The sequence below is a fragment of the Schistocerca nitens genome, chromosome 5 (assembly GCF_023898315.1).
Source record: "Schistocerca nitens isolate TAMUIC-IGC-003100 chromosome 5, iqSchNite1.1, whole genome shotgun sequence".
NCBI classification, from domain to species: Eukaryota; Metazoa; Arthropoda; class Insecta; order Orthoptera; family Acrididae; genus Schistocerca; species Schistocerca nitens.
Window position 1 is genome coordinate 85,779,605 of NC_064618.1, and position 17,427 is coordinate 85,797,031.

A 17,427-nucleotide genomic window follows, 5' to 3' on the forward strand; every position below is an offset into this window, starting at 1 on the left:
AAAACTAAAACAGTAGTAATAAAAAGAATATTAAATAATAATCAGTTAAATAGCATTGATAATTTTTTAACTTATGCACAGTAGAATAAACATGACCTAAACATGGGTGTAAATTTACTTGTAAAATTAAGTATTAGAATTCCGAACAAATTTGTTGAACAAGTTATTAAAAAAAACATATTGTGGATTAACAAAACAGGAATTTTTACCATTCCTTCTGGCTGATGTACCGTAACTAACTAGTTTTTTTACAATAGCTGGTTGTGTAGCTGGTGTAACAAAAGCAATAATAAATAAAAATCAAAACGATTATCAATTAGAAGGACAAAACAGACATACAATGAGATTCTCACTCTGCAGAGGAGTGTGCACTGATATGAAACTTCCTGGCAGATTAAAACTGTGAGCCAGACCGAGACTCGAAGTAAAGCTGTGAGGACAGGTTGTGAGTTGTGCTTTGGTTGCTCTATTGGTAGACCACTTGCCCGCGAAAGGCAAAGGTTCTGAGTTCGAGTCTCGGTCTGGCACACAGTCTTAATCTGCCAGGAAGTTTCAAAACAGACATAATTTAGCAATGGAAAAAGGAACTGTTGTAAAGATATTTAAAAATAATAAACTTTCATCAAATGTTGCTAAAGGATTAAAAGTTAAACATTTTTGAGCTATTGCTGTGATTGTTGAATTACCTAATAAATTATAAACTATTGAATGTGACGTAGTTAATTTAGAAATTTCTCATGATATTGGTACTCATAGACTTATTATTATAATCTAACAATATTATTAAAAATTATTTTTACTCATTTTTTGCATATATACAATGAGAAAAAATTGATTATTTGAAAAAGAAAGATTTATATTATTATGATCAAAGAAAACGAAATTTTGAAGAATTTATTTGTGGTCACTTATGTTTATTTTTTTGAAAACTATTATCAGGTAATTATAAATTTCCAGATATTTTAAATTTAGTTTAAGTACATTTTTGTAAATAAAATGAAAATTAAAAATGGAGAATTTAAAAATCTTTGAATGAAAAATTGATAAGAAGTACATAGAGGAGTATTAGAATAAAATGCAAGACAATAATTAATACATATGAAGTAGAAAAAGTTAATACCGAAATAGATCTAAAAATAGAAAAGTAATTGAAGAAAACATATTGAACTAAGGAAAATTTACCCACATAAAAAAGTGTTATGTTACTTTTATAATCAGAAGCGTAGTACAATTCACTGATCCAATTGGTGTTTGCGATGTTGCTACCAAGCAATATTTAGAAAAAGATTTATAAGGTCAAATGACGAAAGCTGGATACACAGACGCAATTCGGTGATTATATTACTAAACAAGAATTAAGTAAATACTATAGAAAAAGAATTGGAAAACGCCTTAAAAGGTTCTTTTACATAAACGAATTTAAGTCACTATATATTCCAAATAAGTAATCTCAGACATAAAATATACAATAAACAAATAAATGAATTTGCATTTATATCTAGAAATGAAAAAATCAATAAATTTGGCGAGTATAATTTTAATATTGAAGAAGTTGTCCTTGTTAAACATATAAATAAAACTTTTCTTTGAATGATGTAGCTTTCAATTACTTTATTTATTTAGTGTTTCTGATAAACCTTTCGAAGTAGCTATTGCTAACCGATATATGAAAATTTTACATAAATCAAGCTTTCTGTTGATAAGACTAAACAATAAACTTAAAACTGTTCCAATATATGTAAAATTAATTTTCTTTGACGTATTTTTGTTTGCATTATGATAGATGCTGATAAATTAGAACAATAATTAATTATGTGGTTATTCTATATAAATATATTCATTTCCTCAGAAACTCAATGGTGCTGACAATTTTAATTTGTATAAAAAATTTGTGGACTAGAAATCACATTTTATTTAATATTAATAGGTGTGATTACTGAAATACTAGCTATGGTGAAAACATTTGTTTGCAACTCAATACTAGTTTTAAAATAATTTTGCAATCAAATGTAATAAATAAATCAATGATTATGATTTTAATTATCGTGAAGAAGGAAACATTAAGATCATGCTATGAACTCATAAATTATTATTTTTCATTTTTTTATACAATTTTAGTCTTTGTTGTTTTAAATAAATTTTTATTTTGCATTTATTTAACAAATTTTAACTTTTAAAAGGTATATCAAATTTGGTATTCCTGGCAGTATATATATATATATATATATATATATATATATATATATATATATATATATATATATATGGCATAAGGTTTGTTTAGAGCTTAGTAACAAATTTAAAAGAATTTTCCCAGAAAGATAAGATAAATTGATTGATATATATGAATTTCAGTATTTTAAAGTGTGAAATACTAAACACAAAGGAATAAAAAAAATAGAGATTGTGATCTATAAACAACTAATATATCATATGTAGTTACAACTCAAGATTTTCAGTAAAGTAATTTCTTTATAAATGTACTTCATGATTTATGTAAAATAAAAAATTTAAAAGAGTATTGCAAATGAAGTACACATTAATTTATTTACTCTTGTAAATACATGCTTATTAAGAAGCAGTTGAAAATTGGCATAACCTGACTTCAAATTAGATGAAACAATGAAATTCACTTTTTCAAAAAAGAATGTCTAGAAAACCAAAAAAACAGTGAACCAGTTAAAAGTTATTTACATGAAAAAGCATTAAAAATTTTTCAAGTAATACATTTCGAAAATATTATAAATTCTGTTGATCCTTATCAAATTGCTGAATGTGGCAAAGCCAAGAATTATCAAAGAAGTGAAGAAAAATTAAAATTATTTAATATGTGGAAAATAAATTATATTTTTTGGGTGAATATACAATGCAGACAAATAACAAGTTTTGTAAACCAAACGTCAGGCCTAAAATTTTAGAATTACTAAAGAAAATGATACATCTAATAAATTTATGAAAGGGAAAGAGATATGTTTACAAAAATGACTATATTTCTACCTCTTCATTCTGGTTGGACATTAAATAAAATTATTGGAATACAGTTAGCAGTTAAAAGATATGTTCCTTTAAGAGATTCACTTTATATTAAATTACCTGGAAATAAAGGAAAGTGTTTTCTATCGTCTGTAGCAATAGAATTACAAAAATCCAGGTATAACAAGTAATTATAAAGATTTTGTTACAGAACTTGAAGGAAAAAATCCTGTTGATATTGAAGACCATACTTAACACATCTATTTATGTTTATTCTTGCGAAGAAAAATTTCAGGTACATCCTTGAAAAATAACAAATTCTAGGAAAGTAAACGATATTAATTTATTACATTTAAAATAAGAAGATAATTCACTATGCTGTCTGATAAAAGGGTTATCTGAACTTGTTGCAAGTACAATTAATAAAAACAAGCATCAAACATCTATCTGTTTTTTGTGTGTAGTACATTTCAATAATAAAGGAAAGTTACATACCACAAAGGTAATTGTTTAATTAATAAATCAGTAACAGTACTACTTAAAGAAAAAGATCAATACACAAAAAATAAAAATTATAAAGTTAATCAAAAAGTTGCATTTGGTATGTATTTATACTTTGAAAATTTATTTTTAAAAATGAATAATTCACAACTAGATCCAAATAACTCTTTTGCTATAAAATATCAACAACACAAACAACGTGGTTTTTATTACATTACAATATATATATATATATATATATATATATATATATATATATATATAGTGTCTGTATATGTGTGGATGGATATGTGTGTGTGTGCGAGTGTATACCCGTCCTTTTTTCCCCCTAAGGTAAGTCTTTCCGCTCCCGGGATTGGAATGACTCCCTACCTTCTCCCTTAAAACCCACATGCTTTCGTCTTTCCCTCTCCTTCCCTCAACAGTTTGTTGCGAAAGCTTGAATTTTCTGTGTATGTTTGTGTTCGTTTGTGTGTCTGTCGACCTGCCAACACTTTCATTTGGTAAGTCACACCATCTTTGTTTATATATATATATATATATATTTTGAAATGAGATCCATCCTTCATGAAATCCTCCCCACTCCACCAAGAGTGTCTTTCCGCCATCCACCTAACCTTCGTAACCTCTTAGTTCATCCCTATGAAATCCCCAAACCACCTTCCCTACCCTCTGGCTCCTACCCTTGTAACCGCCCCCGGTGTAAAACCTGTCCCATGCACCCTCCCACCACCACCTACTCCATTGTCCTGTAACCCGGAAGGTGTACATGATCAAAGGCAGAGCCACGTGTGAAAGCACCCACGTGATCTACCAACTGACCTGCCTACACTGTGACGCATTCTCTGTGGGGATGACTAGCAACAAACTGTCCATTCACATGAATGGACACAGGCAGACAGTGTTTGTTGGTAATGAGGATCACCCTATGGCTAAACATGCCTTGGTGCACGGCCAGCACATCTTGGCACAGTGTTACACCGTCCGGGTTATCTGGATACTTCCCACTAATACCAACCTATCCGAACTGCGGAGATGGGAACTTGCTCTTCAATATATCCTCTCTTCCCGTTATCCACCAGGCCTCTGTCTCTGCTAATTTCAAGTTGCCGCCACTCATACCTCACCTGTCATTCAACAACATCTTTGCCTCTGCACTTCTGCCTCGACTGACATCTCTGCCCAAACTCTTTGTCTTTAAATATGTCTGCTTGTGTCTGTATATGTGTGGATGGATATGTGTGTGTGTGTGTGTGTGTGCGAGTGTATACTCGTCCTTTTTTCCCCCTAAGGTAAGTCTTTCCGCTCCCGGGATTGGAATGACTCCTTACCCTCTCCCTTAAAACCCACATCCTTTCGTCTTTCCCTCTCCTTCCCTCTTTCCTGATGAGGCAACAGTTTGTTGCAAAAGCTTGAATTTTGTGTGTATGTTTGTGTGTCTGTCGACCTGCCAGCACTTTCATTTGGTAAGTCACATCATCCTTGTTTTTAGATATATTTTTCCTACGTGGAATATTTCCCTCTATTTTATATATATATATATATATATATATATATATATATATATATATATATATATATATATATATATATATATAATAGAGGGAAACATCCGCGTGGAAAAAATATATCTAAAAACAAAGATGATGTGACTTACCAAACGAAAGCGCTGGCAGGTCGATAGACACATATACAGACACAAGCAGACATTTGTAAAGGCAAATGCATAGAATGCATCACAGTGTAGGCAGGTCAGTTGGTAAATCACGTGGGTGGTTTCACACGTGGCTCTGCCTTTGATCGTGTACACCTTCCGGGTTACAGGACTGGAGTAGGTGGTGGTGGGAGGGTGCATGGGACAGGTTTTACACCGGGGGCGGTTACAAGGGTAGGAGCCAGAGGGTAGGGAAGGTGGTTTGGGGATTTCATGTGGGAATGACCAGCAACAAACTGTCCATTCGCATGAATGGACACAGGTAGACAGTGTTTGTTGGTAATGAGGATCACCCTGTGGCTAAACATGCCTTGGTGCACGGCCAGCACATTTTGGCACAGTGTTACACCGTCCGGGTTATCTGGATACTTCCCACTAACACCAACCTATCCGAACTGCGGAGATGGGAACTTGCTCTTCAATATATCCTCTCTTCCCGTTATCCACCAGGCCTCAATCTCTGCTAATTTCAAGTTGCCGCCACTCATACCTCACCTGTCATTCAACAACATCTTTGCCTCTGCACTTCTGCCTCGACTGACATCTCTGCCCAAACTCTTTGTCTTTAAATATGTCTGCTTGTGTCTGTATATGTGTGGATGGATATGTGTGTGTGTGTGTGTGCGTGTGTGTGTGAGTGTATACCCGTCCTTTTTTCCCCTTAAGGTAAGTCTTTCCGCTCCCGGGATTGGAATGACTCCTTACCCTCTCCCTTAAAACCCACATCCTTTCGTCTTTCCCTTTCTTCCACTCTTTCCTGACGAAGCAACCGTTGGTTGCAAAAGCTAGAATTTTGTGTGTATGTTTGTGTTTGCTTGTGTGTCTATCGACGTGCCAGCGCTTTCGTTTGGTAAGTCACATCATCTTTGTTTTTAGATATATTTTTTCCCACGTGGAAGTTTCCCTCTATTATATATATATATATATATATATATATATATATATATATATATATATATATATATATATATATATATATATATATATATATAAAGGGACATTATAAAAGTTTTTGTTGTTTATAAAGGACCGTATTGCCATAAACATTTGCAGAGTATATTAAAAAGAAGTTGAAGAAACTGGGGAAATTTGTTCCGAATATTCACGAAGAACAATCAAATCATAATAAACCTAAAATTTGTTCTTTGTGTGGAAAAATCTATACAATAAATTCATCATCATCATGATTTGATTGAAAAAAGTATAAAACCATAATGTAATAATTATAATTAAAACATTTTCTTTAAAAACCTATATATATTGATATGGCTATACTCGATGGCAGGAGGAACAAGACTTTCGGTCAGGTGATTACAGGGTTATAAATACAAAGTCAAATAGGGGTAATGCAGGAGTAGGTTTAATGAAGAATAAAAAAATAGGAGTTAGCTACTACAAACAGCATAGTGAACGCATTATTGTGGCCAAGATAGACACAAAGCCCAAGCCTACTACAGTAGTACAAGTTTATATGCCAACTAGCTCTGCAGATGATGAAGAAATTGATGAAATGTATGACGAAATAAAAGAAATTATTCAGGAAGTGAAGGGAGACGAAAATTTAATTCGTCAGTAGGAAAAGGGAGAGAAGGAAATGTAGTAGGTGAATATGGATTGGGGGGAAGAAATGAAAGAGGAAGCCACCTGTAGAATTTTGCACAGAGCATAACGTAATCATAGCTAACACTTGGTTCAAGAATCATAAAAGAAGGTTGTATAGCTGGAAGAATCCTGGAGATACTAAAAGGTATCAGATAGATTATATAATGGTAAGACAGAGGTTTAGGAACCAGGTTTTAAATTGTAAGACATTTCCAGGGGCAGATGTGGATTCTGACCACAATCTATTGGTTATGAACTCCAGATTGAAACTGAAGAAACTGCAAAAAGGTGGGAATTTAAGGAGATGGGACCTGGATAAACTGACTAAACCAGAGGTTGTAGAGAGTTTCAGGGGGAGCATAAGGGAACAATTGACAGGAATGGGGGAAAGAAATACAGTAGAAGAAGAATGGGTAGCTTTGAGGAACGAAATAGTGAAGGCAGCAGAAGATCAAGTAGGTAAAAAGACGAGGCCTAGTAGAAATCCTTGGGTAACAGAAGAGATAATGAATTTAATTGATGAAATGAGAAAATACAAAAATGCAGTAAGTGAAGCAGGCAAAAAGGAATACAAACGTCTCAAAAATGAGATCGACTGGAAGTGCAAAATGGGTAAGTAGGGATGGCTAGAGGACAAATGTGAGGATGCAGAGGCTTATCTCACGAGGGGTAAGATAGATACTGCCTACAGGAAAATTAAAGAGACCTCTGGAGAAAAGAGAACCACTTGCATGAATATCAAGAGCTCAGATGGAAACCCAGTTCTAAGCAAAGAAGGGAAAGCAGAAAGGTGGAAGGAGTATATAGAAGATCTATACAGGGGCGATGATTTGAGGACAATATTATGGAAATGGAAGAGGTAGTAGGTGAAGATGAAATGGGAGATATGATACTGCGTGAAGAGTTTCACAGAGCACTGAAAGACCTGAGTCGAAACAAGGCCCCCAGAGTAGACAACATTCCATTATAACTACTGACAGCCTTGGGAGAGCCAGTCCTGACAAAACTCTATCATCTGGTGAGCAAGATGTAGGAGACAGGCGAAATACCCTCAGACTTCAAGAAGAATATAATACACTCCTGGAAATGGAAAAAAGAACACATTGACACCGGTGTGTCAGAGCCACCATACGTGCTCCGGACACTGCGAGAGGGCTGTACAAGCAATGATCACACGCACGGCACAGCGGACACACCAGGAACCGCGGTGTTGGCCATCGAATGGCGCTAGCTGCGCAGCATTTGTGCACCGCCGCCGTCAGTGTCGGCCAGTTTGCCGTGGCATACGGAGCTCCATCGCAGTCTTTAACACTGGTAGCATGCCGCGACAGCGTGGACGTGAACCGTATGTGCAGTTGACGGACTTTGAGCGAGGGCATATAGTGGGCATGCGGGAGGCCGGGTGGACGTACCGCCGAATTGCTCAACACGTGGGGCGTGAGGTCTCCACAGTACATCGATGTTGTCGCCAGTGGTCGGCGGAAGGTGCACGTGCCCGTCGACCTGGGACCGGACCGCAGCGACGCACGGATGCACGCCAAGACCGTAGGATCCTACGCAGTGCCGTAGGGGACCGCACCGCCACTTCCCAGCAAATTAGGGACACTGTTGCTCCTGGGGTATCGGCGAGGACCATTCGCAACCATCTCCATGGCTTCATGGAGCTACGGTCCCGCACACCGTTAGGCCATCTTCCGCTCACGCCCCAACATCGTGCAGCCCGCCTCCAGTGGTGTCGCGACAGGCGTGAATGGAGGGACAAATGGAGACGTGTCGTCTTCAGCGATGAGAGTCACTTCTGCCTTGGTGCCAATGATGGTCGTATGCGTGTTTGGCGCCGTGCAGGTGAGTGCCACAATCAGGACTGCATACGACCGAGGCACACAGGGCCAACACCCGGCATCATGGTGTGGGGAGCGATCTCCTACACTGGCCGTACACCACTGGTGATCGTCGAGGGGACACTGAATAGTGCACGGTACATCCAAACCGTCATCGAACCCATCGTTCTACCATTCCTAGACCGGCAAGGGAACTTGCTGTTCCAACAGGACAATGCACGTCCGCATGTATCCCGTGCCACCCAACGTGCTCTAGAAGGTGTAAGTCAACTACCCTGGCCAGCAAGATCTCCGGATCTGTCCCCCATTGAGCATGTTTGGGACTGGATGAAGCGTCGTCTCACGCGGTCTGCACGTCCAGCACGAACGCTGGTCCAACTGAGGCGCCAGGTGGAAATGGCATGGCAAGCCATTCCACAGGACTACATCCAGCATCTCTACGATCGTCTCCATGGGAGAATAGCAGCCTGCATTGCTGCGAAAGGTGGATATACACTGTACTAGTGCCGACATTGTGCATGCTCTGTTGCCTGTGTCTATGTGCCTGTGGTTCTGTCAGTGTGATCATGTGATGTATCTGACCCCAGGAATGTGTCAATAAAGTTTCCCCTTCCTGGGACAATGAATTCACGGTGTTCTTATTTCAATTTCCAGGAGTGTAATCCCAATCCCAAAGAAAGCAGGTGTTGACAGATGTGAAAATTACCGAACTATCAGTTTAATAAGTCACAGCTGAAAAATACTAACGCGAATTCTTTACAGACGAATGGAAAAACTGGTAGAAGCGGACCTCGGGGAAGATCAGTTTGGATTCCGTAGAAATGTTGGAACACGTGAGGCAATACTAACCTTACGACTTATGTTAGAAGAAAGATTAGGAAAAGGCAAACCTACGTTTCTAGCATTTGTAGACTTAGAGAAAGCTTTTGACAATGTTAACTGGAATACTCTCTTTCAAATTCTGAAGGTGGCAGGGGTAAAATACAGGGAGCAAAAGGCTATTTACAATTTGTACAGAAACCAGATGGCAGTTATAAGAGTCGAGGTGCATGAAAGGGAAGCAGTGGTTGGGAAAGGAGTGAGACAGTGTTGTAGCCTCTCCCCGATGTTATTCAATCTGTATATTGAGCAAGCAGTAAAGGAAACAAAAGAAAAATTCGGAGTAGGTATTAAATTTCATGGAGAAGAAGTAAAAACTTTGAGGTTCGCTGATGATATTGTAATTCTGTCAGAGACAGCAAAGGACTTGGAAGAGCAGTTGAATGGAATGGACAGTGTCTTGAAAGGAGGATATAAGATGAAATCAACAAAAGCAAAACGAGGATAATGGAATGTAGTCGAATTAAGTCTGGTGATGCTGAGGGAATTGGATTAGGAAATGATACACTTAAAGTAGTAAAGGAGTTTTGCTATTTAGGGAGTAAAATAACTGATGATGGTCGAAGTAGAGAGGATATAAAGTGTAGACTGGCAATGGCAAGGAAATCGTTTCTGAAGAAGAGGAAGTTGTTAACATCGAGTATAGATTTAAGTGTCAGGAAGTCGTTTCTGAAAGTATCTGTATGGAGTGTAGCCATGTATGGAAGTGAAACATGGACGATAACTAGTTTGGATAAGAAGAGAATTGAAGCTTTCGAAATGTGGTGCTACAGAAGAATGTAGAAGATAATGTGGGTAGATCACGTAACTAATGAGGAGGTATTGAATAGGATTGGAGAAAAGAGAAGTTTGTGGCACAACTTGACTAGAAGACGGGATCGGTTGGTAGGACATGTTTTGAGGCATCAAGGGATGACAAATTTAGCATTGGAGGGCAGCATGGAGGGTAAAAATCGTAGAGGGAGACCAAGAGATGAATACACTAAGTACATTCAGAAGGATGTAGGTTGCAGTAGGTACTGGGAGATGAAGAAGCTTGCACAGGATAGAGTAGCATGGAGAGCTGCATCAAACCAGTCTCAGGACTGAAGACCACAACATCAACAATACTCGATTTATCTAATTTATCTAAAGAATTAATGTTGATTGTGATTATAATGCTATGAAACCAAAATATGGGTGAAATATTGACCTTCATAATCAAGATACTGATAGTTATATCTACAATAGAAAAATGGAGGATTTTTATGAAGATCTGAAGAAAATAATATGTGATTTGCTACTAGTGGTTTTCAAGATAATAATATTTATAATTTTCCTGAAGTAAATAAGATAATTATTAGGAAAAATGAAAGATGAAGTTAATGGCAAAGTAATGGAAGAATTTTGTGGTTTAATTGCGGAAATGTATACTTGCAAAACTAGTAATAATGAGTGGAAAATAAAAAAGCAGTAAATAAACGTTTTATTTTGATTAAAAGAAATTTACAAGATTAAAAAGATTGTTTCTTTAGCAATAAATATCAAAATGGTTCTATGAATTTCATATGAAGATAGAAACACAAAATTTATTCAGTTTAACTCAATAAAAAGGTATTGAGTCCATACGATAATCAGAGGTATGTTTTAGAAAATAAAGTAGATACATTACTGTATGGCCATTATTTAATTAATAATTTATTAAATTTGTTTATTTAATAAAACTTATTGAACTATTTTAAAATTATAAAAAATTTTCCAATATTTACAAATGAATAACATTAATAATCATTCAGACAGTCATATCTGGTGTCCAAAACATAATTACATTCTCCAGACTTGGCTCCCTCAGACTACTATTTGTTCCCAAATTTGAAGAAATGTTTGGCAGGACAAAGATTTTATTCAAATGAGGAGGTGATTGAAGCCACTAATAGCTATTTTGCAGACTTGGACAATTCCTATTATTCGGAAGGGATCAACAAATTAGAATAGCACTGGACGAAGTGTATAAGTCTAAAAGGAGACTATGTTGAAAAATAAAACAGGTTTACCCCAAATACATAAGTAGTTTTTATTTTTGCATGGGCTTTTCAGACGCCCCCATATATTGCAACTCTGAATAAATGTAATGTTTTTAGTGACAGCTAGAGTCGCCTCATTGTCTGTTCCTATTGATACACATGCATTTCCAAAGGAACATTGCATCATACATTCGAACAACACAGGTACTGCAGTATCATATTTATGCGTCGACTCCAGACAAGCAACATTCAATTGAAATGTCTCCCCTGTACCAGAATATAGGAAATGAACATACAAGTGGAGATTGTAGGCAGATGGTTGACGACATATGGAAGTTTGAGTCTAACTACGAGTTTTGCATGGATAGCCTAATGGTAAGGCAACTGCTCACAAAAAGCGCGAAATCCAGGTTTAAATTCCAGTCTGGTACAAATTTTCATTGTCATTTTTCCATTATATAGCTGATGGTTGTCCATATTTGCAACTGCAAATACTTTTCATGTGTCCTGTGAAAGTGTAGTTAAAAATGTTTCCAACCAAATTTAAGTGATAAATCTAGGAATGCTACATCATCTTACGTATCATTCTCGTATGAATCATCATGCCAAAATTAGGCTAATTACAGCTCACACAGAAGCATCTGAGCAATCATTCTCCAGAAGTGAATGGAACTGGAAGAAGCGGTAATAACTGGTACTACGCTAATAACTGGTGCTGTGTTATGCCAACTATGGTTTTCAGTACATTGATGTGGATGTATATGCAGATGTAGCTTGACAGCACTGACGCTGGCCATACGAAGGTCTTCCAGCATATTCCACAATGCAGCGAGACACAAAGGATAGAAGAACAAATGATGGGTAGTTTGTGGCTCTGCTCAGTTACAGAGTGATTTGGGCCAAAAGGAGTTTTCTTTTACCATGCTTACTTTTGTTCTTCCCACTTTGCGCATTAACTGTCAGTCGTGGGTACTACTAGATTCTTTATATATTGGAGATATCCGCTAGATGGTAGGGCTCCTGTAGCAAACGCCCTGTTTGGCATTCAGTAAGTAATGCTACTCATTTTTCTCGGAATATTTCGGTTCGAAAAATGTGGTACATTGTGGAGTATTCCCACTTCAGCCCCTATAGTTTAATGATGTTTCAATAGGTGGCAGCACCATATGTAACCTTCAATGCAGCACCTGTAACAGAGATGCATTCCAAGCAGAGAGACATCATTGCATTTCTTTTGGCAGAAATCCAGAGCATTGTAGGTGTTCATTGGCACTTGCACGATGTCTATGGAGGCCTTGCAGTGTAGCAGCACACACCTCTGACTCCTGCAATTTTGGAATGTGCAGACACTCTCATTCTAGGTGATTTACGTATCACAATCAAACACCTTGTTGCTCACTGGGATGTGTTGGTAGTGCTGACACACTCATCCACCACATGGAGTTGTCAGAGGTGTATGTATGCTGCGTTCCTTGCTGCCTAACAGAAGTGCATGAAAAGCAATGAAGGACTTTTTGTGTGGAATTGCTTGTATGTTATGTGGCTGGTTTTGACAATTTTTGTCAAATATTGTCAGAGGTGATGAATCTTCGAACTGAAAACAAAACAGCAATCCATGGAGTGGTACCACACCACCTCTCCTCTGAAGAAGTTCAAAGCTACATACTCAACCGGTAAAGCCATGGTGACCATCTTCTGGAATTATAGAGGGGTTATTCATTTTGATGTCCTGCTCCGTTGTGCAAGGATCCTCTTTGCTACCTTTAGGAAAGTGAAGGAATGACTTCAGCGTGTTCATCACCATAAAAAATGCAAATGAAGTTACGCTCCTCCACGACAACATAAGTACTCATACAAATCTGTGCAACCGAGAGGATCTCACGAAACGTCACTGGAATATTCTTCCTCATCTACCCTACAGCCCGCATCTCACTCCGTGGGAAGGGGTGTGTGGATGAAGGAGAGTTATTGACGGAGCAAGATGTTGTCTCTGATGTTGACTAGTAGAGTGATACCATGGGGGCAGACAGGCTCTCCGCGTAAGGTGGCGTAAGGCCATCAAATTTAATGGAGATTATGTTGAAAAATAGGATGTTGTAGCCAAAAGAATGAGAAATAATATGATGTACTGTAATCCTAAGTAAAACCAATCTTAATTCATAAAAAAATATCCTTCATTACTTATTAAATGCCCCTCATCTATAATTTATAACTGTAACTGTCTTTTGTCATTTGACCAATAGAGCTGTTGTAGATATTGTACACAGAGCATAAAAAAACTGACTCTTTGCAGGTGGCATTCCCGAGAGTTACAATAGACAGAAGGTGGAATTTGTTTAGGTTCTTCTTGAAATTTGGTGAAGACTTATTTCTTGGTGTAGTCAGGGCTTGGTCTGTGGAGCAACCAATGCATAAGTTAACTTGAAGGATATTCCATGAACTTCATATTGGCACCTAGTCAAGGCAAGTGCAACAAATGAACCCAATGATCAAACCAGGATGCCATGGTCGTTGTTTCATGGGCAAGAGCACTATGAGGTTGACCTAGAAAAAATTCAGAAAAAAGCACTCTATCATCTAAACTGATTACTTGGTCACGTTTTTCCACTGTCGTGTTGGCAATAATAGCCAGGAGAAACAAGCGCAGAGCCTGAACAGCCCAGAGGTCCATCTGATTGACACATAATACACTTGTGAGCCAAACCGTGATGACCACTGTCTACCGCGAAACTGAATGACGACTGGTCGCATTAGGGGAACATATCAGGCTAAGGAAAATATATAAGTCAAGCAGAGACATGTGGGGAATAATTGTAGTGATGAATGGGAAAACCTATTAATATAAAGGATTTTAAAAAGTAGCCTGACACCTGGGAAAGAGCATTTCAGAAATAGTGAAGCTGGTCAGAGGTTCTTGCACTATTAGTGTAAGCATCTACAGGAAGTGATTGAAGGACTGCATTGATGTGTTGGATGGTCTCACCTCGCCACAGAACACAGAGTCCGGAGGCACTCTGTAAATCAATATAGGCGGCTATCTGTGGCATATCTGGCAACAGAGTACAATGCTGGTGCAAGCCAGAGTGTTCTGGATCACACCATTCATTGCATAGTGTTGAACTTGGGGCTTTGCAGCAGATGATCCTACGTGTTCCCTTGTAAACCTACAACTTCAACAGTTACGATGGGCATTGCATCATCTAGACTGGAGTTGGACATGATGGTCTAGCAGTAAAATGCTTGACTGGAAACCAAGAGGTCACAGAGTTAAGTCCTAGTCATATCTCGGATTTTTCAATATGCATATTAACTTGGCCTTTACCTCTCAACGATGTGGGGAACCTTTTAGAAACACAAATGGTTCAGATTCCACGTTAAACTGTAGGCCCTTTTTGCCCAGTAGGTAACTGTCGTAGTTAGGGATATGAAAGTTGCCGACATGGCATCTAATTGAAAGACTTACACCAGGCCAGTGAGCCACACGAAATTATTATTATTATTATTATTATTATTATTATTATTCTCTAGACTGGAACGTGTATCAAAGCTAATACATCACCTGGTCGAAGAATCATGTTTTTTGTTACACTAGGTTGCCATCATCCAGGGAAAATACTGCTCATTACATAGACTGCATGCCAGACACAGGCCGGTGGGGGCAGTATTTTGAAATGGAAGACATTCACATGGGCTTCTACAGTAACTGAAAGCACCATGACAGCTGTGAATTACGTGACCATTACAATCAGTTGATGCCTGATGTCTATCCTGATAACATGGCATCTTCTAGGAGGATAGCTGTATGTGTCAGTAGGGTCACTAGGCTTGGATCATGATATAGTGGTTTGAGAAGCAAGATAGTGAACTCACATTGATGTCTCGGTCACCGAGTTCGCCTGATATGAACCTTGTGGAACACTTCTGGGATGCTATCAGGAGCCAGCACTATGCTACAAAACACTTGCAGAACTGCTTGTCCTGGCATAGGCATTTGCTTTCACATGCCTGTTGCAAAATACTATGAATTTGTAGAATCCATACCACGCAGAATCGCTGCTGTATTGGATACAAAGCTGGACCAACATAGTATGTATAAAGCAGGTGGTCATAACATTTTGGCTCATCAGTGTAGGTATACAAACAGAGCACATAAGCGCACCAAACAGTGTATTAATTAACTTCTCAGAAGACCACTCCACTGATACCAAGTGCTGATGTGAACATCCACTGCTGATATATGTCTTGTCTTGGCAGTAAATTGGTGGGGTCCAATAAGATGGATCTGCCTGGAGAAATGGCGGATAGGAGCTATTGTGTTTAAATGAGTCCATGACTACACCGTGAATAAAGTTACTTAATTTTTTGGTGTATGAAGGCAGGCTGTCCAACATGTGTACAGGGAGTGGTGCACCACTTGTAGTCATCTAACACAGAGTAAGAAGAGTGCCCGTGGAAAGATCCTAACCCACATGGACTGGAGATGAGTTGTTTGCAAACTCAGCAGGAACTTGCCCTGTCAATGAATGCAAGCAGTTTGCGAGTGAGCGCTGTGAAGGGAACTGGGTGCAGTGGAGATTTGGAACCAGGTACCTTGCAAAAAGGCTGTGGCTCACAGTGCCACATACTGTGTAGGGCTGCACATCTTCAGTGAACCAAACATGAAACTTGACAGTAGCTGACAGGAGACGTCTAGTGTGGTCCAATGAGTCGCGATTTTGTGTCTTGCCAATTGATGTAAAATGTCGAGTACCCTTACAGCCCAATCAAGTGCTTAGCCTGCAGCATGGGAAAACTCCAGTTCAGACTGGAGGTGGTTCTATGGTGTTTTGGAGTTGAGACTACTCATTCAGCTTAGTGTAAACATAACAAGGTTGTTTATTTGAACATTGTAGGTAACCAAGTGTAATCCTTTCTTCTTCTACTTCATAAGGAATATTCTGTGGACACAGCCTCTTGTCAAGTGAAAACAGCTGTGTTCATAGGTCTGCACGTAAATACACTCCTGGAAATTGAAATAAGAACACCGTGAATTCATTGTCCCAGGAAGGGGAAACTTTATTGACACATTCCTGGGGTCAGATACATCACATGATCACACTGACAGAACCACAGGCACATAGACACAGGCAACAGAGCATGCACAATGTCGGCACTAGTACAGTGTATATCCACCTTTCGCAGCAATGCAGGCTGCTATTCTCCCATGGAGACGATCGTAGAGATGCTGGATGTAGTCCTGTGGAACGGCTTGCCATGCCATTTCCACCTGGCGCCTCAGTTGGACCAGCGTTCGTGCTGGACGTGCAGACCGCGTGAGACGACGCTTCATCCAGTCCCAAACATGCTCAATGGGGGACAGATCCGGAGATCTTGCTGGCCAGGGTAGTTGACTTACACCTTCTAGAGCACGTTGGGTGGCACGGGATACATGCGGACGTGCATTGTCCTGTTGGAACAGCATGTTCCCTTGCCGGTCTAGGAATGGTAGAACGATGGGTTCGATGACGGTTTGGATGTACCGTGCACTATTCAGTGTCCCCTCGACGATCACCAGTGGTGTACGGCCAGTGTAGGAGATCGCTCCCCACACCATGATGCCGGGTGTTGGCCCTGTGTGCCTCGGTCGTATGCAGTCCTGATTGTGGCACTCACCTACACGGTGCCAAACACACATACGACCATCATTGGCACCAAGGCAGAAGCGACTCTCATCGCTGAAGACGACACGTCTCCATTCGTCCCTCCATTCACGCCTGTCGCGACACCACTGGAGGCGGGCTGCACGATGTTGGGGCGTGAGCGGAAGACGGCCTAACGGTGTGCGGGACCGTAGCTCCATGAAGCCATGGAGATGGTTGCGAATGGTCCTCGCCGATACCCCAGGAGCAACAGTGTCCCTAATTTGCTGGGAAGT

At 38.9% G+C, this 17,427-nt stretch overlaps 1 protein-coding gene across 2 annotated transcripts in view; it reads left to right on the plus strand.

Annotated features, from left to right (window-relative positions):
- The window catches only part of LOC126259798 (chymotrypsin-2-like), a 205,368-nt gene that overhangs the window by 18,692 nt on the left and 169,249 nt on the right, over positions 1-17,427 (plus strand). The gene's annotated exons all lie outside the window — the stretch shown is intronic.